Source organism: Canis lupus, chromosome 8 (assembly GCF_003254725.2).
Source record: "Canis lupus dingo isolate Sandy chromosome 8, ASM325472v2, whole genome shotgun sequence".
Taxonomy (NCBI): Eukaryota; Metazoa; Chordata; class Mammalia; order Carnivora; family Canidae; genus Canis; species Canis lupus.
The window spans coordinates 74,093,479-74,121,341 of NC_064250.1; the positions used below are offsets into that span (position 1 = coordinate 74,093,479).

At 41.2% G+C, this 27,863-nt stretch overlaps 1 pseudogene; it reads right to left on the reverse strand.

Moving 5' to 3' along the window:
* Nucleotides 1–1,366: 1,366 nt before the first annotated feature.
* On the reverse strand, nt 1,367–26,562 carry LOC112670956 (uncharacterized; annotated as a pseudogene).
* Between the last annotated feature and the right edge of the window lie 1,301 nt (nt 26,563–27,863).

Here is a 27,863-nt window from a genome sequence, read left to right on the forward strand (position 1 = left end):
ATTTTAGAAATTGCTGCTATGAACATCGGGGTGCACGTGGCCCGGTGTTTCACTGCATCTGTATCTTTGTGGAAAATCCTCAGCAGTGTAATTGCTGGGTCTTATGGCAGATCTATTTTTAACTCTTTGAGGAAACTCTACTCGGTTTTTCAGAGTGGCCGCACCTGTTCACATTCTCACCTACAGTGCAAGAAGGTTCCCCTTTCTCCACATCCTCTCCAACACTTGTTTCCTGTCTTGTTGATTTTCACCATTCTCACTGGTGTAATGTGGTTTATAACTGTTGCTTCGGGCCATTCCTTGTTCTATTGAGTTTGCCGTCTGGTTTCATAGCATATTTGTCTGAAAATATGCATGGACTGAATTCAACCATTCTGTACCACTTGGTAGATGACTTGTGACCTGTATATGATCAAGTCTGCAGTATTTCCATAAACAATTGAGAACGTGTATTCTGCTTTATGAAAAATGCTCCAATACATTTGTTACATATGTCCCATCCTGTATGCCTCTCAAATCCCTTGTTTACTTGTTAAGCTTCTGCTTGGATGATTCTCACTGATGTTAGGGGGACATTGAACTCCCCACTGTTAACATAATAGTAGCCATGAGTGTCATTAAAATTAGGGTTAATTGGTTTGTGCACTTGTCTTCTCCAAAGTTAGCGGTAGGAAACTTTAGAAAAAAAGATCTTTTGGATAAGCCATGTTTATGATATAGTATTCTTCATCCTTTATTACAGGCTTTGTTTTATTTTATTTTTTACTATTTTTTATTGGAGTTCAATTTGCCAACATATAGCCCAACACCCAGTGCTCATCCTGCCAAATGCACCCCTCAGTGTCCATCACCCAGTCACCCTCATCCTCCGCCCACCTCCCCTTCCACTACCCCTTCTTCATTTCCCAGAGTTAGGTGTCTGTCATGTTTTGTCACCCTCACTAATATTTTCACTTATTTTTCTCCTTTCCCTTTATTCCCTTTCACTATTTTTTATATTCCCCAGATGAATGAGACCATATAATGTTTGTCCTTCTCTGTTTGACTTATTTCACTCAGCACAATACCCTTCAGGTCCCTCCACATCGAATCAAATAGTGGGTATTTGTCGTTTCTAATTCCTGAGAAATATTCCTTTGTATCCATAAACCACATCTTCTTTATCCATTCATCTTTTATTATAAGGCTACTTGTGACTCTAGAAAAAAATCATAAAAGATTCAAGAGACTTCATGACTGCAGAATTTAGATCTATCAGGCTGAAATTAAAAATCAATTAGATGAGATGCAATCCGAACTGGAGTTCCTAACAATGAGGGTTAATGTGGTGGAAGAAAGAATGAGCAACATAGAACATAAGTTGATTTTAAGGAAGGAAGCTGAGGAAAAAAGAGAAAAACTATTAAAAGATCATGAGAAAAGGTTAAGGGAAATAAATAATACCCTCAGGTGGAAGCTGATAAAGGTTTTATACACTTGTGTGTGTGTGTGTGGTGTGCGTGTGAGAAAGTGTTTATGTGTGTGTGTCCTTCGGGTTCCATATTCATATCATTTCCTGGTGAGAATCAGTCTGCCTCTCAGGATGTTCATTTTAATGAAGTGAAGGGACAATTGTAGCCCAAAGTTCACAGCAGCAAAGGCCACAATAGCAAAACTCTGGGAGGAGTCATGATGCCCTTCTACAGAAGAGTGATGAAGAAGATGTAGAAGGCGCCTCGGTGTTCATTGGCAGATGAATGCATAAAGAAGATGTGGTCTATATATACAGTGGAATATTGCACAACCGTCAGAAGTGATGGATGTCATAAAATAATATTTCCTTAACCATGGATGTAACTGGAGGCACTATATTGACAGAAATAAATCAATCACCAAAATGCAATGATATGGCCTCACTCATATGTGAAATATAAGAAATATTGAAAGAGACCATAAGTGAGGGAGTAAAACTTAGTGGGATAACACTACAGAGGAAAACAAATTTTGAGAGACACTTAACTGGGAAAAAATAAACAGGGTCACTAGAAAGGAGAGGGTGGAGTATGGGATAACTGAGAGATGGAAGTTAAGGGGAGTATATGATGTGATGAGCATTGAGTTCATAGTAAATGTGGTAAATTCAATTTAATCAGAGAAAAATAATTGAGACTAGCCTGTGCCCCCTGCTGGAACATCCATCATGGACTGGGTGGACTAAAAAACAGACACTCATTCTCACAATTCTGGAGTCTGGGAAGACTGAGGTCCAGGTGCAGGTAGATATGCTGTCTGGAGAGCACCCACACCTTGCCCGTCTTTTCCCCATCACCTCACATGGGTTCAGGGTGCAGGGAGCATTCTCAGCCCTTGTGTATAAAGGCTCTGATGCAATCATGAGGCTGCACCTCCTGACCTAAGTGCTCCCCTAAGGCCCCCAGTTCCTCCCAAAATGCATGGAGAAGGATCCTGTTCCCACCACTGACTCACAGCACTCCCAGAGCTAGGGTCAGTGTCTTTCCTGGCACCTTCCTGGCATTATGTGATGAGAGGCCAGATTAGATCTCATCAGACATGAAGTTGAAGGTGATAAAAGCTTATACTCTCGTGATTGTGTGTGTGTGTGTGTGTGTGTGTGTGAATGACCTCTGAGTCCACCTCCTTACCATTTCATGCTGGGAATCTTTCTCACTCCGCAGACGTTATTACCATTTTTATAGAATGTCTCTTTCCACTGATTGAGGATTGAGGTTGATTGAGGATTCCGCTATCCCATCATGTGCAGACAGCATGTTAGTTTGGGCTCCTGTGATCCACAGGAAGTGCCACTAGGACTCATGAAAATGTTCAGATGATGTGAATGGAGTTATTTGTAATTGATTAATATTTCAGGTCAGGAAAAGTTAAGTACAAGTAAGTGCAAGTGCTATAGTTGAATTTCTAAGTCTCTAAGAAAGAGACTGAAGAGGTAAACACATAACCAAGTGTTCATAGAGACTCCTTGGGTAAAACTGCTCCATTGAGAGGAAGCCCAGACCCTGACAGGAAACCTGCCCAGAACCTCCATCTGCACCTGCTCCTGGGCCTTCAAGACAGAAGTGGTGAGGAGTGTGCACCCCCTGGTGGTCCTGATCCCCTTCTACAGGGAGGTTTGTGTCTGGGCTCACACTGAGGTCGACTCACTGTGTCCTTCGCACAGTAATACATGGCCGTGTCCTCAGCTCTCAGGCTGTTCATCTGTAGATACAGCATGTTCTTGGCGTTGTCTCTGGAGATGGTGAATCGGCCCTTCACAGCGTCTGCGTAGTATGTGCTACTTCCATCCCTGCTAATAACTGCGACCCACTGCAGCCCCTTCCCTGGAGCCTGGCGGACCCAGTGCATGGCATAACTACTGAAAGTGAATCCGGAGGCCACACAGGACAGTCTTAGGGAACCCCAGGCTTCACCAGGTCTCCCCCAGACTCCTCCAGCTGCACCTCACCCTGGACACCTGCAGACACAAGACATCCTGGTCAGGAAACTGTCCCACATCCTGCTTCTCTCATTCACCTCCACACACCAACTCAGGGTATCTGGTTCTCCATGAATTACCTTTTAAAATAGCGACAAGGAAAACCCAGCAGAGCAGACTCCATGGTGGTTTGTCTGTGTTGTGCCCTGAGCACTGAATGGGGTCACCTGGAGATCCTGGGGCTGGAGCTCCTCTCCCAGCTGCAGAGTCGGGGCTGAGCTTGTTTAATCAGTGGAGGGAGGGCCCTATTTGCATGTCCCGGACTATATACTCACCTACCAACTTAGATTCAATTCTTAATAATTTATATACAAAGATTGCTTCACAACCCCAAATCAGTTTTTTTGGTTTCACTGTGGATTTATGATGTTCTAATACATCAACGTATTTATCTTTGCATTTCTGTTCCTTTTTAAATGTCTTTCATTAGAAAAGCTCATTTTTAAACAGTATTTTCTCTGCTTAATGAAGTTTAATCATAAATATTTATTTTTGGTACCAGTATAAAGGTGATTGTTTTGTAAATTTGATATAGGAAATTTGTTGTTAGTGTGCAGGATTTAACTTTATTGTCTATGTTGATTTTATATCCTGAATTTTCTTTGAGCTCATTAGTTACTTGTAATTGGTGTTTGAAATAATTTTCCTCTTTGACTATGTATATGCAAACAAATTATTTAACTTCCTGTTGACTGATTTTAATATCTTTTATTTTATTATTGCCTAATTTCAAGGGGAATCTTAGATTTAGGTGCATAAATATTTTCCCTGTTATTTGTCAGATTCTTTACTCTAATATTTTGTCTGATATATAGCAGATCTAGGAGAGCAAATCAATTTCTTTTTGCATGTGGATCAGCTCCCTAATATATGGTGTGGTGCGGGACCTCACGAAGGACAGGAAGTCGTTCACAACTTCTGCCCAATTCTGATTGGAGATATATATCTTTGGTGTGTGTTGAGATTGATAAGTTCATTTTAGATTTGGATTCAAGCCTTTAATCTGATAAAACATTTCCAAATGTCTTCTCGCATTCTCTAGGTGGCCTTTTAGTTACTTTGAATGATTCCTTTCCTGTGAAAATGCTCTTTCCTTGATGAAGTCGCCATAGTTCATTTTCCTTTGTTTTCCCTTGCCTCTGGAGAAACGTCTAGAAGTGGTTGCAGCTGAGGTAGAAAAGGTGCTGCCTGTGTTCTCCTGAGGATTCTGATGGTTTCCTGACTCACATTTAGGTCTTTCATCAACTTTGAGTCCATTTTTGTGAATGATGTAAAACGTGTCCACTTTCATTCTTCTGCATGTGGCTCTCCAATATTGCCAATGGCATTTATTGAAGAGATTTTCTTTTATTCCATTGGATATTCTTTCCTGCTTTGTCAAGATTTTTTGCCCATATTATTCTGGGTCCATTTATGGGTTCTTAGAGTTTTCTATTTATCTATAAGTCTGTATTTTTTCCAGGGCCATACTATTCTAGTGATCACAACGTCATAATTTACCTTGCAACCAGAATCACGATGTCTCCAGCTTTGCTTTACTTTTTCAGGATTGCTTTTGTTAGTGGAGGTCTTCGTGGATTTCTAAAGGTTTTTAGATCGTTTCCTCAAGCTCTGCAACAAATGCTGGTGATATTTCATCAACCTGGCTTTGAAGGGATAACTTGCTCTTGGTAGCATAGTTATTTTTTCAATATTTATTCTTCTAATCTATGAGAATAAATATTTTCTATCTACTTGTGTCTTCCATACTGTCTTTCATAAGTGTTCTGTAATGTTTAGACTATACATCTATCCCTCTTTGGTTAGGATTTTCCCTCATTATCTGATGATTTCTGGTGCAATTATAAATTGCATCCAGTCCTTGTTTTTCTTTTTTATATTTCATTTGCACTATATAGAAAACCATTGACTTCCTTCTATTCATTTTACATGCTCCAATCTTGCTGAACTCTGGTGTCAGTACTAGAATTTTTTTTCTAAGGAATCTTTGGGATTTGAACTTAAAATAACTTACCTGTGAAGAGTGAAAGTTTGATTTTTTTCTTTGCTGAGTTGGAGGAAATTTCCTTCTGTTTGCTGTCTGATTGACAAGGCTAGGCCTTCTACCACAATGGTGAAGAACAGTGGTGACGGAGGGTATCCCTGTCCTGTTCCTGATCTTAGGGGAAAAGCTCTCAACTTTTCCCTGTTGAGGAAGACATTCTCCAAGTGTCTTCTGTAGATGGCTTCTTTGTTGAATATGTTCCCCTGTGCTACACAGCAAGAAATGTTTAACATGAATATACAAGCGCTCTTGCCAAAAGCTTTCTGGGCATGAGTTGAGATTATAAAATGGTCCTTATCCTTTGTTTTATTAATGATCCAAATCCCATTGTTGGATTTGCAGATGCTGATCCACCCCTACAGACAAGAAATTAGGCCCATTTTGTCATGGCGAATTATCCTATTAACGTATTGGTGGATCATGTTGGTTAGGATCTTGGCGACATTTTGCATCCATATCCATCAAGGATATTAGTCTGTAATTCTCCTTTTAGGTTGGATCTTTGTCTGCTTTTGAGGTCAAGGCACTGCTACCCTCTGAAAATGAGCTTGGAAGTTTCCTTTAATTTCTATTTTTTGAAAAATTTTCAGGGTAGGTATTAATTCTATTTCAATACTTCTTCATTCCCAGGGGTAGCCATCTATCCCAGGACTTTTGATTGTCAGAAGAGTTTTAAATATGTTTGATTTTCATTCCTTGGTTTGGAGCCTTTACATATTTTCTATTCATTCCTGTTTCCAACTGGGTTGTTTCTACATTTACCTGAAGGCATTCATTTTTTTCTCTGATTGTTGAATTTGTTGGCATGTTATTGCTCATAATGTTCTCTCTCTTTAATAGTTTGTTTTTCATGTATTTATTCAATATTTATTTAAGCTCAATTTCCCAACATAGAGTAACACCAAGTGCTCATCTCATCACGTGCCCTCCGTAGTGCCCATCACCCAGGTACCAAGTCCCACCACCCACCTCTCTTCCCCAGCCCTTTGTCTGACTCCCAGGGATAGGAGACTCTCATGTTTTGTCTTCCTCTCTGATTTATCCCCTCTCATTTTACCTCCTTCCCTTATGTTCCCTTTTGTTGTATGAGAGAAAGTATGAGGATTGTCCTTCTGGGACTGACTTATTTCATTGACTTAATACTGTGTAGTTCCAAACACGTTGATACAAATGGTAGCTATTGATCCTTTCTAATGACTTAGAAATATCCCTTTGTATATATAAACCATATCATTTTTATCAATTTGTCTCTCAAAGGACATCATGGCTTCTCCCAGAATTTGGCTATTGTGCACACTGCTGCTATAAACATTGGGGTGCAGGTATCCTGCCATTTCACTGCATCAGTATCTTTGGGGTAAATCCCCAGCAGTGCAATTCCTGGGTCGTAGGACAGATCTATTTTTAACCCTTTAGGAACCTCCACACTGTTTTCCAGAGTGGCTGTACCAGTTCATATTCCCACCAACAGTGAAAGAGGGTTTCTCTTCCTCTACATCCTCTCAAACATTGTTGTTTTATTTTTTATTATTTTTTGCCATTCTCTTGTGTAAAGTAGCAACTGATTGTGTTTGGATGTGCTTTTCTCTGACAGAAAGTGATGTGGAGAATTTTTTCATGGACTTGTAGGCCATATGTAGGTCTTATTTGGAGAAATTCCTGTTCATGTTTTCTCCCCATTTCTTAACAGGATTCCTTGTTTCTTGGGTGTTGGGTTTGATAAATTACTTACACATGTTGGATACAAGCCCTTTGCCTTATATGTTATTTGATAATATCATCTTGCCTTCTGTTGACTGTTTCTTTTGCTGTGCAGAAGTTATTTATCTTGAAGAAGTTCCAATAATTCATTTTTGCTTTTGTTTCCTTTGCCCTCATGGATGTATCTTGCAAGAAGTTGCTGTGGCCAAGTTCAAAAAGGGTATTTCATGTGTTCTCCTCTACGATTTTGATGGAATCTTGTCTCACATTTTGATTTTATCTTTGTGTACGGTGTAAGAGAATGGTCTAGTTTCATTCTTCTGCACGTGGCTGTCCAATTTTCCCAGTACCATTTATTGAAGACACTGTCATTTTTCCACTGGAGAGTCTTACCTGCTTTGTCAGATAAGAGTTGACCATGGAGTTGAAGGCCCATTTCTGGGTCTTCTATTCTGTTCCATTGATCTATGTGTCTGTTTTTGTGCCAGTAACGCACTGTATTCAGGATCACAGATTTGTAGTGCCACGTGAAATCCGACATTGTGATGCCCTGGCTCTGGTTTTCTTTTTCAGTATTCCCCTGGGTTTTTGGAGTCTTTTCTGATTCCACACAAATCTTAAGATGATTTGTACCACCTGTCTCAAAAAAGTCCATGGTATTTGATAGGGATTGCATTGACTGTGTAAACTGCCCTGCGTAACATTGACATTTTCACAATACTAAATCTTCCAATCCATGAGCATGGAATATTTTTCCATCTCTTTGTGTCTTCCTCCCTGGTGCACAGGGAGTGCTGTTGTGATTCAGGAAAATATTCAGTTGATGAGTATGGAGGTATTTGTAATTGATCTATAGTCCAGGTCAGGGAAATTTAAGTTCAAGAAGTGAAAGTAGTAGAGTTGTTTACAAAAGTATGCAGATGTGGGATCCCTGGGTGGCGCAACGGTTTGGCGCCTGCCTTTGGCCCAGGGCGCGATCCTGGAGATCCGGGATCGAATCCCACGTCTGGCTCCCGGTGCATGGAGCCTGCTTCTCCCTCTGCCTGTGTCTCTGCCTCTCTCTTTCACTGTGTGCCTATCATGAATAAATAAAAATCAAAAAAAAAAACAAAAGTATACAGATGCTAGAGTTGATTTCCCAAGTTTCTAAGACAGAGAATGAAAAGCTTAACACAAAATCCTATGTCCAGAGAGACTCCTTAGGGAAAACTACTCCTTGGAGAGGAAGCCCAGACCCTGACAGGAAATCTGCTGATAAACTCAATCTGCACCTGCTCCTGGGCCTTCAATTCAGAAGTGTTGAGTAGTGTGCACCCCCTGGTGGTCCCGATCCCCTTCTACAGGGAGGTTTGTGTCTGGGCTCACACTGAGGTCCTGTCACTGTGTCCATCGCACAGTAATATAGGGCCGTGTCCTCGGCTCTCAGGCTGGTCATCTGCAGATACAGAGTGTTCTTGGAATTGTCTCTGGAGATGGTGAATCGGCCCTTCACAGCATCAGTGTAGTATGTGCTACTTCCATCACTCCTAATTCATGCGAACCACTGCAGCCCCTTCCCTGGAGCCTGGTGGACCCAGTGCATGTAGTAGATACTGAAGGTGAATCCGGAGGCCACACAGGACAGTCTCAGGGAACCCCAGGCTTCACCAGCTCTCCCCCATACTCCACCAGCTGCACTTCACCCTGGACACCTGCAGACACAAGGCATCCCGGTCAGAAAATTATCCCACATCTTCTGTTTCTCTCATTCACCTCCATTCACATACTAAAGGTCTCTTATACTTCATGAATTACCTTTTAAAATAGCGATTAGGAAAACCCAGGCAAGCACGGACTCCATGGTGAGTTGTCTGTGTTCCGTCCTGATCACTGAATATGGTCACCTGAGGATACTGGGGCTTGGTCTACTCTCCCAGCTCGAGGTCGGGGCTGGGGTGCTTTAATTAGTGGAGGGAGGTCCATATTTGTATGTCCTCTAACTATATCTTCAGCTCTTGACTACAATTCGATTCTAACGAGTTTATAGCAAGGATTGCATTACCTTTGCAGATCATTTTGTGATGATGTCACTCAGGAAATATCAAGTTCTCATCTGTGAGTGGTGTAATCTTTTCATTTCTGTTTGCTTTCTAAAAAGTCTTTCATCAAAATAGGCCATTTTTAGTATAGTATTTTATCCTTTATTCAAATTTATTTCTAAATAAAATTTAGAAAATATTTCTAAATAATTTTTTTATTTTATTTCTAAATTTTTATTTTTGATGCAAGTTAAAGTGATATTTTTGTTAATTTTATATAGATAGTTTTTGTTAGTGTGTGGAATCATAGCTGTATTTATTTTATATCCTGAATTTTCCCTGAAATCCTTAACCAATTCTTAGAATTTGTAGAGTTTGTAGGCATTGCCCCTGTAGCAGATCATGTCATATGGAAATGAATAATATTTCTTCCTCTCTACTGATTAATTTTTTATTGCCTACTTTCCCTGGGTAGATCTTCATCTTGTTGGAGCGGAAAAAATTGCTCTGCTTTTCTTCTGATTTCATTGCCTCATCTAATAGCTAAGTAGACATAAGACAACTAAGGGGAGATGCATTTCATTTTCCACGTGCATGAGCTATGTAAAATACGACACCTGGACCATGACTACAGCAGGCAGCACTTCTGTTCTTAGAAAATATGATGTTCCGTTTGTAGATATTTAAGGCCAGGATTTGGGTTTGGGTTAGTGAATGAGTGAGCGGATGACAAGGGTTGTTTGCAGAGCCTTCTGAGCCCTGTTACCATGATTTGGAGGCAGGTTTTCCTCTCTTGAAACGGAGAAAGTGTGAATCCCACCAAATATTTATTTAACTGGCTGAGGGAGCCTAAACGGTTCTTTATACAACAAATGCAGTCTGAAAATGCCAGAGTATCAGCGTTGGATTCATGTGTCACTAGTATCTTTGCCTGTGCCTACAGAAGTTAGTATTGTCTGTCTCAACTCTGTAAAGAAAGTCTGTGATGTTTTGATAAGGATTGCACTGACTGCATAGAATGTTCTGGGTAGCATATATTTTTAAAACATTCTTGTTTTTAAAATTATTTCATAACTTTCTTATTCATGAGAGACACCTAGAGTGATGCAGAGACATAGTCAGAGGGAGAAGTGGGATCCCTACAGGGAGCCCATTGTGGAATCCATCCAAGGACCTTGAGTTTGATGAGAGCCAAAGGAAGACACTCAATCACTGAGCAACCCAGGTGTCCCAACAATAGTTATTCTTCTAATACATAAGCATGCAATAGTTTTCTATCTCGTTGTGTTTTCCTCAGTTTACTTCTTGAAACACTGTATAAGTAGAAAAGTTTTGAAAAATTCGAAGAACCACAGGAGGGGGCATCACAATGTTGGTGGTCAAGCTGTATTACTTAGTCGTTATCATCAATACAACCTGGTACCTGCACAAAACAACACATAGATGAATGGAACAGAATAGAGAAGCCAGAAATGGACAATCAACTCTATGATCAACTAATCCTCCAGAATCAAAGGTGAATGCGCAATGGAAAACACACAGGCTTATCAATAAATAGTGTAGAATGCTCAGCAAAGTAACTGAAGAAGACGCAAAGAAAGGGAAAAAATTCCATGCCCATAAAATGGAAGAATAAATATTTTTAAGATGCCTTTGCTACCCAGAGCAGTCTACACATCAATGCAATCCCAATCCATCTACCATGTTCCCCCGTGTAGATAACACGCCATGTGATATTGAGTGTACAATATAGTGATGACACTTCTATCCATCCCCCATGGCTCCTTAGGACCAGTGTTCTCCCTTATCCTGATCTGCTATGTCACTCGGGACCTCCCACCCCCCCTTTAATAACCAACAATATGTTTCCATCTTGATGAAACTGGTTTGTCTCAATATATTTTACCTCTTGGCTAATTTGTGTTTTTTAATTGAATTTTGCATATGAGTGAGTCATACGGTATTTGTCTTGCTGTGACTTAGTTAACATTACACGCACTAGTTCCACACTCTGCTGCAAATTGCAAGGATTCATTCTTCTTTGTGTATATCCGCATTTCTGCATCCTTTCATCAGTAATGGACAGTTGGAATGCTTACCTCATTTGCCTATAGCACAAAAAGTTCCTATAAATAAAGGGATGCAAATTTCTCTTTGAATTAATGCTTTATTTTTTTGGGGTAAATACACTATACCACAAGTATTTGCTCATACAGTTGTTCTATATTTAACTGTAGTAGGAATATCTATACTGTTTTCACAGTGTCTACACCAATGTCACTCCCACCAGCAGTGTAAGAGGAACCTTATCACCTTTAGAATCTCTTCACAGTGTTTATGTCATGGAAGAAGTTTTCAGAGCATGATGCTAAGACCCTAAGAGGAGACGACTGTTCAACTGACCTCCTTCCCTGGATTAAGAAATCCCTAGATCTTGTGTTCTCTGGTGAGGGTGAGTGTCCTCTGATGGTCCAAGTGCACATGCTGGATCCCAGGATCCCAGCAGACATTCACGGACCTGTTTTCCTCCCTTCTCCTGTATCCACAATCAACATAGAGAACTTTGCAGCATGAGCACCATGGAGCCTCCTGTTCAGAGAATGTCTCCCCTTACTTATTTCCCATCTTTGCCTCCTCACTCTGCTCCTGGCCTACAAATATCCAGCTACCCTTACTGTATTCAGAGGTGTCCAGGAATCTTGTATCAAGTATTCCTTAGCACATTTAAGAGACAGAAGCAGTTTTTCTTCGATAAAAGTGAGAAGAAAATGAAAGACGCTTTCAGGACTCAAAAATTATACTGAAACAGGCAGATAAAGTGCTCTGCCTCAAACATGTACCAACTTCAAGGAAAAGGAAGGGTTGAACCAGATTTAAAAAAAAACAAAACAGCACAGTAGTTGGAGTCTGAGATTCAGAACATTCTGAAGCCTTGATCCTAATGGAATGTTGCCCAAATGGATGTTCATTGCTTAGTGTTGGCGATGCCTTCTGAACTTATATTTTACCTCCTCTGGAACAAGAATGTCAGCACCTGTTTTTTTTATGTTTGTGGGGAATTGTGTTCATAAGGAGGTGATCTGTGTTTTATTTTATTTTTTTAATTTATTTTTTGTTTGCTTTTGCATTTTGTTTGTTTTTTTCCAGTGTTTTTATAAGATTTTATTTATTTATTCATGATAGACAAAGAGAGAGAGAGAGACAGAGACACAGGCAGAGGGAGAAGCAGGCTCCATGCAGGGAGCCCATATGGGACTCGATCTGGGGACTCCAGGATCACCCCGCCTGAAGGCGACGCTAAACCACTGGGCCACCGGGGCAGCCCTGTTTCCAGTTTGTGTGTGTGTGTGTTAGATTCATAGATCTATCACCTCCTAGAAAAGGATTTACACCAGAAGAAGGAACCCAAATATCATGATACATGAGTTAGATGATTAGATTTGGGGAGATATAAATTATATGTAGGTAAAATTTGGCCTTGGTTCATTACTGTTATGGGTTGCCATTTAGGGTGATGCCAATGTGTGTCACTGTGAATGCCATGTGAGAATGAGGTGAACATTTGCATGTCTGAGTATGGGCTGTATTTATCTAGGTCATTGTTGAATCTTTGGTTGATAACTTTGTGGCCCAACGGATTGTCATGGTTGATAATTTCAGAGATCTTGATATTATCACCATGATGGCAAGTTTCGATCTGGACATTGGAGGATTGAGTGACATTCACCTTCTGTCCATCTCATGTATCCAGATGCGGGGGACTGAGGACTCAACATCCATGAGTGGCTTCAATCTGTGAATTGGGCAGGGAAACCTCATAACCAGGTGAAGCCACTTTCCTTTATAAACTCCAGGTCTCTTTCTGGTTTTGTGTGTCTAACTGAACTCAGATACGTGTACATGGATGGATGGAAAACTCCATGAGTCAGAGAGAGACTTTGCCATATAAACAAAAAAAGGTCCCTAAATTTGTCATTGCGCCTGAATCTGGTGTGCACCTGGTTCTCTGCAGGCCTGATGGGATGATGCAGGACACTTGTCAGTGGAGGAGGGAGCTATACCTAAAAACATAGCTCTGGGATGTCTGCCAGAACCCATGACCATCCTCAGTGTGAATGTGATTAGACGCAGGGGTGTCCACAGCGTGTCTCTTACCAGCAATCATTAGGTCCCTGATATTTTTGTGGAGCCATCGAGCCTCTAAGTTGTTTCTCTCCAAGTGTTTCATTGCCATAGGTTCTATTGGATGGAAATGTAGCCTCTCTCAGTAAGTTCAGGGGCCCTGCTTATCCTGGAAGGACTCATTCCTGGGATCTTGTCCCTGGTATAAACCTCTGATCTGTGTTCTGATAGTGAAAGTGAATGTCCTCTTCCCTTAAAGATAAGACCTGATATGGTTTCCACACTTGTTCCCCACCATTCTCAGTGTGAATCACTAATGAGATTGCCATTGGTCTGATAATTCTCCCTAGGAGCCAGTGCTGGGATGCATGGGTGGTGTCAGGGGGTGAAGACCAGGGTACACTCCTGGTAAACAGGCATCCCCAAGCTCAGTATTGTTTCCTACAGAGGAAAGGGAGGTGAATGGGAATGCCAGCTGACACTTGTCTGTGACTTCTGCAGATCCAGCAGCAGCCTGTGTGAACCAGTCTGGTCCAGGAGTTCAGTATGACCCCAAGCAGGCAGGTTGTGGGAGACCATGCCTGGATCAGCTGCCCGTGAGGTGTGGGCACAGATGATCTAGGATGGGCAGCTTTGGATCGATGTCTAGCCCATGGGACACCACACTGATAGTCCCTATAGTTTAGTTAACCAATGTCCTTTATCTGTTATTAATAAAATTATAAAATGCAAAAAGAGAGACTTATTTAATTAGATTCCTTTGGCTACGTCCTTTGAGGCAAAATTCTCGTTATTCCTGAAAGTAGAATGATCATAAAATTATTCTGAAACCTTTAAAAAGACATTTATAAATATACGGTAGATTTTCTGTCAGTTAAACCGCTTTATATTTATTTTAGAAATAGTACACAGAGTGAATCTTAAAATTCTTGAGGTGTAAAGCACAGTACTGTTAGGCATATGTACTGGAAATTGTCACCCTGAAGCACCTACAACAGAACCTCATTGATTCCACAACACCTGATATGTGGGTCAGCCCTTCCAGGCTCAGAGGCTCAGGAACCAACCAGAGTCCTACCGCTGGTCGCATATCATCTGGCCTTTGCAAGAGCTCCCATGGTTATTGATATACTTGAGTTGAGTAGAGATACAGATAATATGTTAATGTTTTCAAGGTATATCCTCTTCATCCCTCATGTAGGAAGCAAATAACATCAGGATAATTAGGCAGGAGTAAAAGCACAAGCATATTCCAGAGCAAAAATTTAAGAATAAGCCATCTACTCCCAGGTCATACAAGATTCTGAGGGGCAAGATGGCAGAAGAGTAGGGTCTCTTAGTCACCTGTTCACACCAAATTACCTAGATCACTTTCAAATCCTCCTGAACACCTAAAATTCGGCCTGAGATTTAAAGAGAGAAGAGCTGGAATGCTACACTGAGAAGAGCTCATGCTTCTACCAAGGGAGGAAGATGGGAAAAAATAAATAAAACAGCATCCAAAGTGGAGGGGCCCCAGCGAGGAGCTGGGCTAAAAGAAGACTTAATAATCAACATTTTTTAAAAAAGAATTTATTTATTTATTCATCACACACACACACACACACACACACACACAAACACAGAGGCAGAGACACAGGCAGAGGGAGAAGCAGGCTCCATTCAGGGAACCTGATGTGGGACTCGATCCCAGGTCTCCAGGATCACACCCTGGGCTGAAGGGGTTGCTAATCTGCTGAGCTACCCTGGCTGCACAATAATCTAATTTTATCCTACTTTTCACTACACCAATTGTTAGATTATAAAGTCCAGAATTTCCATTTTTTATAGATTATTAAATTTCATTTTCACATAAGTGGTAATTAGTAAATCCCTGAATACTATCAGCTTTGCTTAATAGAAAAAAACTGCCTGAATTATGCATGAAACATAGGACAATGAATAAAATTTCCAGTAGTAGTTCTTTTTAAAATTTTTATTTGAATTGCAGTAAACACAGCTGTGTGTGTACACATGTGTGGTAATTAAGTATTATTCAATTATACACATGTGTATATATTTGATATTTGTGTAATCAGCACCACAACTAAGCCGTAGAACTGTTCTATAGAAAGTATCCCACATGCAATCCTTTTATAGTCAGTCACCACAATACCAGTCACTTCTCTAACTGTTGGAAACCACTAATCTTTATAAAGTTTTCATGTCAAAAATGTTATAAAATTGGAATCATACACAATGTACCTTATGGATTGCATTTTTTTTCATTCAGCATAATTCCCTCTTGGTTCATCCAAGTTGTTGTGTGTATCAATAATTTGTTTCTTTTCATAGCTGAGTTGTATCCCATGATGTAGATGTAAACTGTTGGTTTAACCATTCATTGGCTGAAGGATATCTGGGCTGATTCTGAGTTTCAGCTGTTACAAATAAAGCTGCTATGAACATTCAAAAAAATGACTTGCAGTACAGGTTACTTCCAGTGTAACATCCGTTTCATGATCCAACATGCTGATTGAACACTTCCATACATCATCCAGTGTTCATCAGGACAAGTGCACTCCCTAAGCCCCATCTGACAGGTCATCCATCCCCCACTCTCCTCCCACCTGGTAACTATCAGTTTTATCTCTGTATTGAAGGGACTATTTCCTGATCTATGCATCAATCTCTTTGCTCATTTGTTCTGTTTCTTAAATTCAAACTATGACTGAAAGTATACAGTATTTTCTTTTTCTCACTGGCATGTCAATTAGCATTATGCATACTACCTCCATCCTCATACTTCTAAATTGTTAGATTTAATTCCACTGCATTGATTAGTAAAATCCCTATGTATCTAACTCTATTTATCTATCTCACATGTTCTTTATCCATTCATCAGTTGACAGATACTGGGATTGTTTCCATAGTTTGGCTAATGTAGATAATGCTGCTGTAAACATCGAGGTGCGTGTATCCCTTTGAATCAGCACTTTTGTAATCTTAGTGTAAATACCCAGTAGGGAAGTTGCTGGATCACAGGGGAGGTCTACATTTACCTATTTGATGCAACACCATACGGTTTCTCTGAGCGGCTGCACCCCTGCCCACCCACATCTCCTGATCAGAGAATTCTGCAGGGCCCCGGTTCTAGTGGAGGTGGTTTCATGGCTCATTTAACGAGCTGAGCAGAGCACACCCAGTTAAAACTCATCACATTCTTCCCAAGGACCCCACACTGTCCCCTGCAGGCAGGGAGAGCATGCATAGATGCCAGACCTGAAGGAAAGAGGCACCAAAACAGTACAGCACAGTGCATGCAGCACACACCAGAGACACTCTCTGAAGACCCAGACCCAGCACCCTATGTGACCTCTTCTTCATAAAACTGTTATAGTTGTAGCGGGATCTATAACTGGCATTTGTACACACAGAGGAAGATAAAGACTTAGATAAAAATCCAAGACTAAGGAATTCAATTCCAGTTTGCTGCCTGGAACCAGCTCAATTTGGTTTTCTCAAGTCAGTCCCTTTGACCCTGCCAAATGAGACAAGACTTCTGTTCTGCCTCCAGATCCAGCAGTTTCCATCCTTGAATGGGTCGTGTGCATCACAGAGACTGCCAGCAGCCCGTCCCATCCAAAATGCAAGCACATCGACTGTAGGGAGACATATAACTCATTACAATTATATTCCTGCATTTCTTGTCCTTGGGGAGGTTGCCTGAACTCCTGCCTGAAGCCCATGTCACATGGTGATAAGTGTTTTCTCTCTTTGTCACCCATCAGTGAGGTGATTTTCATGGAACACAAAACTCAACCATTTCTACTGCAATATTAATAACAATTGTATGACATACACCCAGACAGATGGCCTCCCATGGGGCCAGAGGGCAGGAAGCATTCCCAGTCCTGGTGTATAAGGGCCCTGATCCCATAATGAGGCTGCATCTCCTGACCTAAGTGGTCCCCTGAGGCCCCATCTCCTCCTCCCATCACATGGACATTAGGTTCCAACATGTGGCTGTTAGAGGACTCAACAGTGTGCTGATATGAGCATCTGAAGGATTCATGAGTTATTCCCTGCAGGTGGAAGGTCCTCCTCCACTTTTGTTCTCTCAGTTTTCATAATTGTTTAGTGGAATTTGTCATCACACCATATTTTTGAGTATTACCTGCTGTCTCCTTGATCTCCAATCCTCCCTCTTCTACTCCTGCCCCACCAATGGGAAATCCAGCAAGCGCCCTTGAGTTCTGTCTCCCAGATACTGGTAGGAAACTGACTCCATATAATCCCCTCCTGGATCAAGACCTCATCATCACCACTTTCCCTCAACACACACCCTGAGCCAGTGTCTTTCCCTGGCTCCATCCAAACATATCTGATTGCTGAGAGATCTGCCTGCTCTTAATTGAAACAATGATGAAGCTGAAAACATTTTAATACTCGTGTGTGTGTGTGTGTGTGTGTGTGTGTGTTGATGCTCAGACTCCACATCCACAGAACCTCCTGGTGTGAATCCTGCTTCCTTCCCAGGCTGTCACTGACATGGATCCTGTGTGTGTGGATCATGATATTGACCCCATTAGGGGTAGGTCTTCGTTTGCTTTAGATATTTGATGCATTTGCAGCCTCATGTCCAACATGGAGTTTATGCTGCTTCTACCAAATTTCTCCCTGAGCTGAGTGGTCCTGTAATGCACAATGATTGCAAGTGCGGATCAGGGAAATGCTTAGTTAATGTACATGGAGATATTTGCAATTAACTGGCATTTAGGGAAAATAGTAAGCAACTGTAAGAATCTCTGTCTTGGCAATATCACAGAAGTGACATTGTGTTCTTGACAATGTATCATATCAGGGTATACATGATTTTTTTTTCTCTCAGGATATTCTTGATCAAGGTAATGTGTGTTGGGTCTTTCCACTGTACATTTACTATTCTTCCCTTTGTAACCAATAACTATATTTGGAGAGATGCTCTGAGATTACATAAATATTCTGCTTCAGCCAATTATTTTATTTATTTTATTTTATTTTACTTTATTTTATTTTATTTATATATATTTTTGTTAGTTTTGATTCTGTTTTTTAAATAATAAATTTATATTTATTAGTGTTCAATTTGCCAACATACAGAATAACACCCAGTGCTCATCCCATCAAGTGCCCCCTTCAATGCCCGTCACCCATTCACCCCCACCCCCGCCCTCCTCCCCTTCCACCATGCCTTGTTCGTTTCCTGGAGCTAGGAGTCTCTCATGTTCTGTCTCCATCTCTGATATTTCCCACTCATTTTTTTTCCTTTCCCCTTTATTCCCTTTCAGTATTTTTTATATCTCCCAAATGAATGAGACCATATAATGTTTGTCCTTCCCCAATTGACTTATTTCACTCAGCATAATACCCTCCAGTTCCATCCACGTTGAAGCAAATGGTGGGCATTTGTCACTTTTTAAAAATTTTCTTAAAAAAATATTTATTTATTTATGATAGAGAGAGAGGCAGAGACACAGGAGGAGAGAGAAGCAGGCTCCATGTGAAGAGCCCGACATTGGACTAATCCTGGGACTCCAGGATCACGCCCTAGGCCAAAGATAGGCGCCAAACTGCTGAGCCACCCAGAGATCCCCATATTTGTCATTTTAATGGCTGAGTAATATTCCATTGTATTCATATACCATATCTTCCTTATCCATTCATCTTTTGATGGACACCGAAGTTCCACATTTTGGCTGTGATATCGCCAAGAAATACAAAACCTTAATCTAATCATGCCAAAAGGATCACATATACCCAAAGTGAGAGGCATTCTTCAGAGCAACTGACCAATACTCATCAAATGTCTCAAGGTCATGAAGGACAAAGAAAGACTTAAATAGCTGCCATAGGTTAGCAGAAACAAATAAAACAGCAACTAAATGCAGTTTGGGATCCTAGTTTGGATTCTGGGACAGGAAAAAAATATTTGGAAAACTGGTGAAATTTCAATAAGAGCTATAGATTACTCAATATTATAGTACCAGGGCAAATCATACAACTGTATAAAAAATTTTATTATAGCTGCCAAATTAATACAATGTCACCATCTAAAATAGTGACAAGGAAAACCCACCTGAGCACAGACTGCATGGTGAGTTTTCTGTGTTCTGTCCCAATCCTTGAAAGGGGTCACCTAAGGTTCCTGGGGCTGGGCCTTCTCTCCCAGCTAAGGGTTCAGGCTGGGCTGGTTTACTAGTAGAGGTAGGGCGCTATTTGCATGTCCTCTGACTACATATCAAATTTATCAGTTAGCATCCTTATGATACTAGTTGCTCAGAACACATGTGTGGATCATGGCAGAGTTTTGCAGACAGGATATGTGTCAGTAAATTGTGCTTTCTCCAACCTCATTTGCTGCCTGATTACTTATCATCAATTATCTTCCATTATTCCACATATCTGCATTCAAGATAGGTTATGAACATAACAATTTACCACCATTTACAGGTGTATAACTATTCACTGCAGAAGAGAGCTTGTGTAAGTGTCTGAGACCACACAGCAGTTTGAAGTGAGCCCCAGTGTCTTGGCTGTGCTCCTCACCATGGGACATGGATCCTCCCTGAGCCACTTCCAGGAAAGAACTGGACATGAGATTTGTAGGTTTCTGGAATTTCCAGAAGTGCCAATTGAGTGATGTGTGGATACCAGGTCTCTCGGTCACACAAAAATGGAAACAAATAGAAACCTTGACAGAGACTCACAGAGCTGATGGATATGCTGTGGATTCCACCACGACAGGGGCATTTACACCTCCTCTCTTCGTCCATATGACTGGGAATTCTAAATAAAGATACAAGAGTGGAATGATTATTAAAATGATTAATTCCTTACAATGTGACCAAAAAAGGATGTGCTGTAGAGCCATGTCCTCATCTATGGCATGGAGATCATTGAACTTGTACACTCACATATATTGCCATGAAAATATCAGTTATATTGATCCTGGAGCTTGTCCTTGGGAACTTGGTTACAGGCACTATGATTGTGTATTCAGAAATCGAGGACTCTTCTGTGTTTCCCCAAGCTTAACAAACTGTTTACCATGTCCCTACATGATGACGTTTGAAGAGAAAGGAGCTTTATTATCTTCTTTATTCATCTGACAATGTACACTTGCGCTGTTTTCATATTTTTTCTTTTGAAAATAATGAATCTATAAACATAGGTGTTTGAGGTTCCTTGTAAACCAGATTTTCTGTATTTTTTGTGTGAATTTTTAGGTCTTTGTTTGCTGGTTCATGCTAAGGCTCTGTTTTTAACTTTCTGAGTAACCTCAATACTGTTTCCTGGAGTGGCTGCACCCCTGTCCACCTACATATCCTGACCAGAGAATTCTGCAAGGCCTCAGGTCTAGTGGAGGTGGTACCAGGTGTCATTTATCAAGCAGAGCAGACCACACCCAGTTAAAACTCATCCCTTCCTGGTCAAGGACCACACACTGCCCACTGCAGACAGGAAGAGCCTCTGTAGGTATGACCTGATGCAAAGAGATGCCAACACAGAAGAGCCCAGTGCATGCAGCACACACTATAGACACTCTCTGAGGTGCCAGACCATACACAGTATATAACCTCTTCCTCAAAAAAACTGTTCCTTTTGGAGGAGAAATATAACTGGTTTTTCTAACACAGAGAAGGAGGTAGACGGTTAGAGAAACTGCCATGGTGGAGGAATTCAATTTCATATTGCACTTCTGATCGCCATCAGTATTTGGTTTCCTCATGCCAATCCCCATAACGCTGCAGTTTGAGCAGAGAGCTCCTGTTATATGTCCATTTGCAGGACTTTCCATCACTGAATGGATCATGTGCATCAGGAACACTGCCAGCAGCCCACACCCTACAACTGGCAGCAACATCCACTGAACGGTGATAGAGGGTGGTGCTAATAATAGTCCTGCTATTCAAATCTTTTGGAGCTCATCTGTTGTCCCACATGAAGCTGCTGTGTCACTGGAGACAAGAATGAGATGGTGTGCATGGTCCTCAGGTGGCAACTGTCACTTCCTGCAAATCATATAATGATTGTATTATACTCAATGGACTTTCTACATTAAAAGAGCTCTTGAGTGCATAGAAGTGCTGGATCAGGGGAAATAGTGATATAAGATTATGATATTGTGTGATAAGTGGCAGAGTGATATTTAGAGTTTCCAGGTAACACAAAAGGTAGTTATCCCAACATCTTTGTTTTTTACTTTTTAACTTTAAAAACAGGCATTTACTTTTTGCATCAAATACAGGTGTTCCAAATATCTAAAGGATGGAATAAGGCAGGCAGGCCTACAGTCTGAAGCTAAAATGATTGACCCTAAAATGATTTAATTCATGTCCAGTAAAAGACACATTATCACCACAAAAGGCTAAATAAAAATAACACCATCTTAAAGAAGTTAAAAATATTTTTCTTTTTACACTTTTAAATGAAAAGTGTCTAAGGAGATGAGAATTTTTAAAGATGACTGGCAAAAATGGCCAACGATTAGTGTAAAATGCAGTATAAAACAAAGAGAAATAATCTGTTGTTGTCTGCATGATATGTGCAGGGCTGATGGAGTATTTTAACCATTTTTTCTTTATTTAAATTCAACTTGCCAGCATACAGTATACCATAGTATACCACCCTGTATTTGTCACATCATATGTGGTAACTGGGTGATGGGCATGAGGGAGGACATCTGATGAGGTGAGAACTTAGTGATATGCTATATGTTGGCTAAATGAATTTACATATCACATCATCTTTCAAACAAGATAATACTGAGGATTTTTAAAAACACCCATTTTTGGGGTCGTTAAGAAAACTGAGTTCTGTGGCACATGAGTGGTTCCATGTTTGAGCTTCAGCCTTCAGCCCAGGTCAGGATTATGGAGTCCTGGGGGTGAGTCCTACCTCAGGCTCCCCAGAGAAAGCCTGCTTTTCCCTCAGTCTGTGTCTCAGCCTCTCTCCATATCTCTCATAAATAAATAAATAAATAAATAAATAAATAAATAAATAAATAAAATATTTAAAAGGGATAAAGCAGAGTTCAGGGAGGAATCTATCCCCAAAACTACAAAGAGGCATGTGTATTCACTGACATACCTGTGCTGTACGTGATTTGTGGAGAAGCCTTGGATTTCCCTAGAAGTGAGAGGGTTTCCAGGTGAGATGACCATTGGATCCCTGGACTTAAATATAATTCCCTCTGCAACCTTAGGAAGCATCCCCCAACTCATTGAATCCATGAATACAAGAATAGCCATGGAAGGCAGAAGTCATCTCATTTATTTGTGTCTCAATGTCTGTGCTGGACATCTCATGTTATCATCTCCTACTCTTAGACTGAGCAACACACATGACCCTCCCTGGTTCTCATTAAAACAGATCAGAATGCTTTACACCGACATTGACTCTGTGGCTCTGGGATGCAGTGGAGAGATCATGGGTCTTGTCAAGGTCTGTTATACTAGGATCTAATTATATATATTTTATCCAGATGAGATTAGAAATCATAATTAAACTGAGTTCTACTTTCTACACAAGCTTGCTGACATTTAGTATTGTCATAGTTTAATTTATTCAATTCAGTAATTTAGTCAATAGGTGGAGATGTAGTAGTGTATTGTGAGGATCATTATATTTACATTTATCATTTACCTCTTTCCAGTGAATAGAACATTAATCTGTTACATCTTTCTTAAAGAACTGCTGAGAATAGTGCCACCATCAGGGACGTGGAAGATGTAGGGTTGGTGATGTTCCCCACATGCTTTTTCACCATTCTTATTTGGGCTGCATAAAATATGAGATGCTCTAGAAGTCCCCTATGGGCATTTCAGATTGATGGTCTTCAAATTTTGGGGGAAAATCCCTGCCAAACTCTGCTGATTATGGTTCATCTTTAGAGAAAGCTGTAAGGCTGTTTCTGCATCTTAGAATCTACAGCTGGAAGCCTGTGTCCCTAGGTTAGCATGGAAACTGAGCATTCCATCTTGAAGTGAGTGGTATTTGAGCACCTAAGCCCAAGATTGGGGCACGCACAGTGCCTTTCCATCACCAAATGGAAGAAGTGTTGGGTTCTGGAGCAATCCTGAGGACACAGCATGTCCCATTAAGGAGCTTCCAAATCCTCATGGAACCCAGTCCTGCTCCACTGCATTCAGTCTCACGCCCTGCACATATGAACTCATGGAGAGAGTAAGAAATTATTTGAAAGAGGAAAGAAAAGCGGAGCCTCCTCCACAGATGGTTCTGCAGATATTCAGGCACCACTTAAGAGTGGAACTCAGTAGACTAAAATTGTCTCCACGTTCCTGATGCAGCTGTCTTTTGAGATGAGTGGAATTTCCTTTCAAGATGGGATTAGAGTGCTAAGTAGGTACCAATAGCTTGTAAGGAGGAGACCAAGCAGAGACCTTTCAGGATGAAGGTGTTGGTCGCCCTCTCAGGTAATGGGCTATGACAAGCTGAAGGGTTGCTGAAATCAAAGAGTGTGTGTAGTTGGTAGATGAAGAAGGAAGGTCAATTAACAGTTTTTATTCTCGTTTGGTTACTAAAATGAGGATTGTAGGTGTCATGCATATTGCCTCCTTGTATTATTTCAGATATTCTTTGCTAACAAACACAAAGGGAGAAGGAGTTATGATGTAAGACCTGCCGGGGACCCTGAGCTTGTGTCATTCCTGAACACACCTGGATATTTATCAAATAATTCTGAGCTAACAAGAAATCATGAGGATGAGAGAACAATAAATGCTAGTCTGCAAGTAGTAAATCGACACGTTTTGGAATGTAGGCCGTGTGGAGTGTTGTGTTGGGGAGATTTAGCTGTGGGGCTGGGGCCTGGAAGGAAACTACTTCCTGAAGCTACTACAATTAGGATAAGCAGCAAAGAGGAAAATTGTTTAGACTTCATTTCGTCTATGAGTTCAGCATAGAAGTCCACGCACTTGAGGATATGGCTGGTTAAAGGTGCTTATATTACATAGTAGGCTGGATCTAAAACAATGTTTTTAAAGATACAACTCGGTTTGAGCAAACATCGAAGACACTCAAGAATCACTTATTGTAGAGATAAAGGAAATAAGCCATTGTCAACCCAAAATTAAAACTGATATTACAGAAATGCTGTCCCAGATGCATGAAAAAAGAGGATGGATGAAAGAAAAGCATATTCGGGAAATAGAAGATAATATTGTGGAAAATCATGACAGAACAGTATAAGGAATCAAATTAATTGTCCCCAAATGTAGACAGGGAACTCAGTGACTTTTGAAAGAATAACATTCCTTTGATAGGAGGCCCAGAAAATGAAGACCGAGAAATGGTGGCAGGTTTGTTCAATAAAATAATTCCTGATAAGCCTCTAATTGGAAGAGACATCAACTTCCAGGAAGCACAGATACTGTTATAAAATTGAACAAATTCGACCTTCTCCAAGGCATTTCATTTTCAAACTCACAAAAATATGCAGGCAAAGAAGGAATCCTGAAATCAGGAAGGGAACTGCTGTCCTGACTTCACAGACATCAGTCTAACAGCATCTGGATGGTGATGCTCAGACTCAGGTACCACAGGGTCAGCACATCTCCATCTTCTGGAAAGGTTGATAAATCATCATCCCTACAGTAAATCCCACAATCTACCAGCCCCCTGCTCCCTGTGGTTCCACTGGGTCTTGTTCATGGAATCCTAGGAGTGTCCACAGGTTCATCCTCCCTGCAAGTGGGAACATGTGAGAAATCCAGCCTTGACCCCATGGATGGAATTTAGCAGGGACTTACCACAATAAATGCAGCAGAAAAGACCAGATCATCAGGGCTTGGATTCCCCTGTCACTAATATCTTAACCTGTGCCCCCTGCTGGAACATCGTACTTGGTCTGCGTGAATTAATAGACACTCATTCCCACAGTTCTGGAATCTGGGAAGCCTGAGGTCGAGGTGCTGGCAGATGTGGTGTCTGGAGAGCGCCAATGCCCCACCCCTCCTTTCCCCATCAAATCATATTGGTCCGGGGGAAAGTGACCTTTCCCAGTCCCGGTGTATAAAGGCCCTGGTCCTATCCTGAGGCTGCACCCTCCTGACCTAAATGCTCCCCTAAGGCTCCTCCCATCACATAGCCAATAGGTTTCAACATGGGGATGGCAGATATCACATACAGTGGGCTGATATCAGCACCTGAAGGGTCAATGATTTATATCCTAGAAGTGGAAGGCTCCTCTATCGAGCTCCTCACCCTAAGGATCCTCATAGATCCAGTGGAAGCTTCTGGTCCCTGCACAAGCACGCACATTGACCTTCAGAATCAGCTGATAACTGGAGGGGGATAGATTCCACTTCATTTTCTGGGTGAGTCGTCAGTCCACTTTTATAATCATATTATAATTTTTGCTACTTCTCTCTGATCATACTTCTCATTTATCACTACATCAGGTATTTTCTTTCGTGCATGGATTGTAGGTCCCTCTTTTTAAAAATGTTTTATTCATTTATTCATGAGAGACACAGAGAGAGAAGAGGTAGAGACACGGGCAGAGGGAGGAGCAGGCACCATGCACAGAGCTTGATGAGGGACTCGAACTCGGGACTCCAGGATCATGCTCTCAGCTGAAGGCAAACGCTAAACCACTGAGACACCCAGGGATCCCCAGATCCCTCTAGTCTTTGAGGTACATGCAGATATTTGAATATTTTTCAAATTTGAGGAAATAGTAAATAAGTGTAAGCAACAGTGCCTTCTGTGCATGTAAAGTAGCTAAATAATTTGTTTTCAAATCAGAAACTGAATAGTTAGGAACAAATTTCTGGTCCAGAGAGGCTCCCTGGGGAAACAGCTCCTTGGAGAGGAAGCCCAGACCCTGACAGGAAACCAGCCCAGAACCTCCATCTGCACCTGTTCCCGGGCCTTTAAGACAGAAGGGGTGAGGAGTGCGCACCCCCTGCTGGTCCTGATCCCCTTCTACAGGGAGGTTTGTGTCTGGGCTCACACTGAGGTCACCTCACTGTGTCACTCACACAGGAATACACGGCCGTGTCTTCGGCTCTCAGGCTGTTCACCTGCAGGTACAGCGTGTTCTTGGCATTGTCTCTGGAGATGGTGAATGGGCCCCTCACAGCGTCTGCATAGTTTGTGCTACTTCCAGTACTGCTAATTTCTGCAAGCCACTGCAGCCCCATCCCTGGAGCCTGGTGGACCCAGTACATCCAGTAGCTACTGAAGGTGAATCCAGGGTCCACACAGGAGAGTCTCAGGGACCCCCCAGGCTTCACCAGGCCTCCCTAGACTCCACCAGCTGCATCTCACTCTGGACACCTGCAGACACAAGACATCCTGCTCAGGAAACTGCCCCACAACCCCCGTTTCTCTCACTTATCTCCACTCACATTCTCAAGGTCTCTTGTTCACCATGATTTACCCTTTATTTTTTTTTTATTTTCTCAAGGAGTGAGTTGGTTAGTTAGCTTTATTGTTTTTGGTCCTGGATTTTCTGGGTAGTAGTGTTTTGAATTTTTTTAAATAAATTTAGTTTTTATTGGTGTTCAATTTACCAACATACAGAATAACCTTTTAAAATAGTGACAAGGAATAACTAGATGAGCATAGACTCCATGAGGGTTTGTCTGAGTTCTGTCATTATCCCTGAATGGGGTCACCTGGGGATACTGGAGCTGGTGCTCCTCTCGCAGCTGCAGGGTTGGAGCTGGGCTGGTTTAATCAGTGGAGGGAAGGTCCTCTTTGCATGTCCTTTGAATATATAATCAGCACCAGACCTGGATTTGATTCTTTACAAGTTATTTTTTTTAATTTTTTTAAATTTATTTATGATAGTCATACAGAGAGAGAGAGAGGCAGAGACACAGGCAGAGGGAGAAGCAGGCTCCATGCACCGGGAGCCCAACGTGGGATTTGATCCCGGGTCTCCAGGATCGCGCCCTGGGCCAAAGGCAGGCGCTAAACCGCTGCACCACCCAGGGATCCCTCTTTACAAGTTATTAACAAGGATTGCTTTACATCTGTCGGCCACTGTGTGTAATGTCTTCTGACATTATGAAGTGTTCAAATCTATGAAAAAATTACCTTTGATTACCTTTGCATTTCTTATGACTTTTAAAAATCTCTCATCAATTTAGGTAATTTTGTGGACAGTATTTTACTTCCTTCAGAATAGTTAATTTTACATATTATATTGCTCACACCTGTTTCAATGTAATCAGTTTTTATAAATTAAACATTTTAAATTCTTAATTGTTAAGGGTGCTGGGGTGCCTCAGCAGTTGAGGTCTGCCTTCTCCTCTGGGAGTGATCCTGGAGTCCAGACATCCAGTCCCACATCTGGGTCCCAGCACAGAGCCTGTTTCTCTCTCTGCCTGTGTCTTTCATGAATAATTAAAGAAAATCTTTAAAATATAAATTATTTGTTGTTCCTGTGTGGAAAACTAGGTTTCCATTATATGTTGATTTTGTTTCCTATCGATTC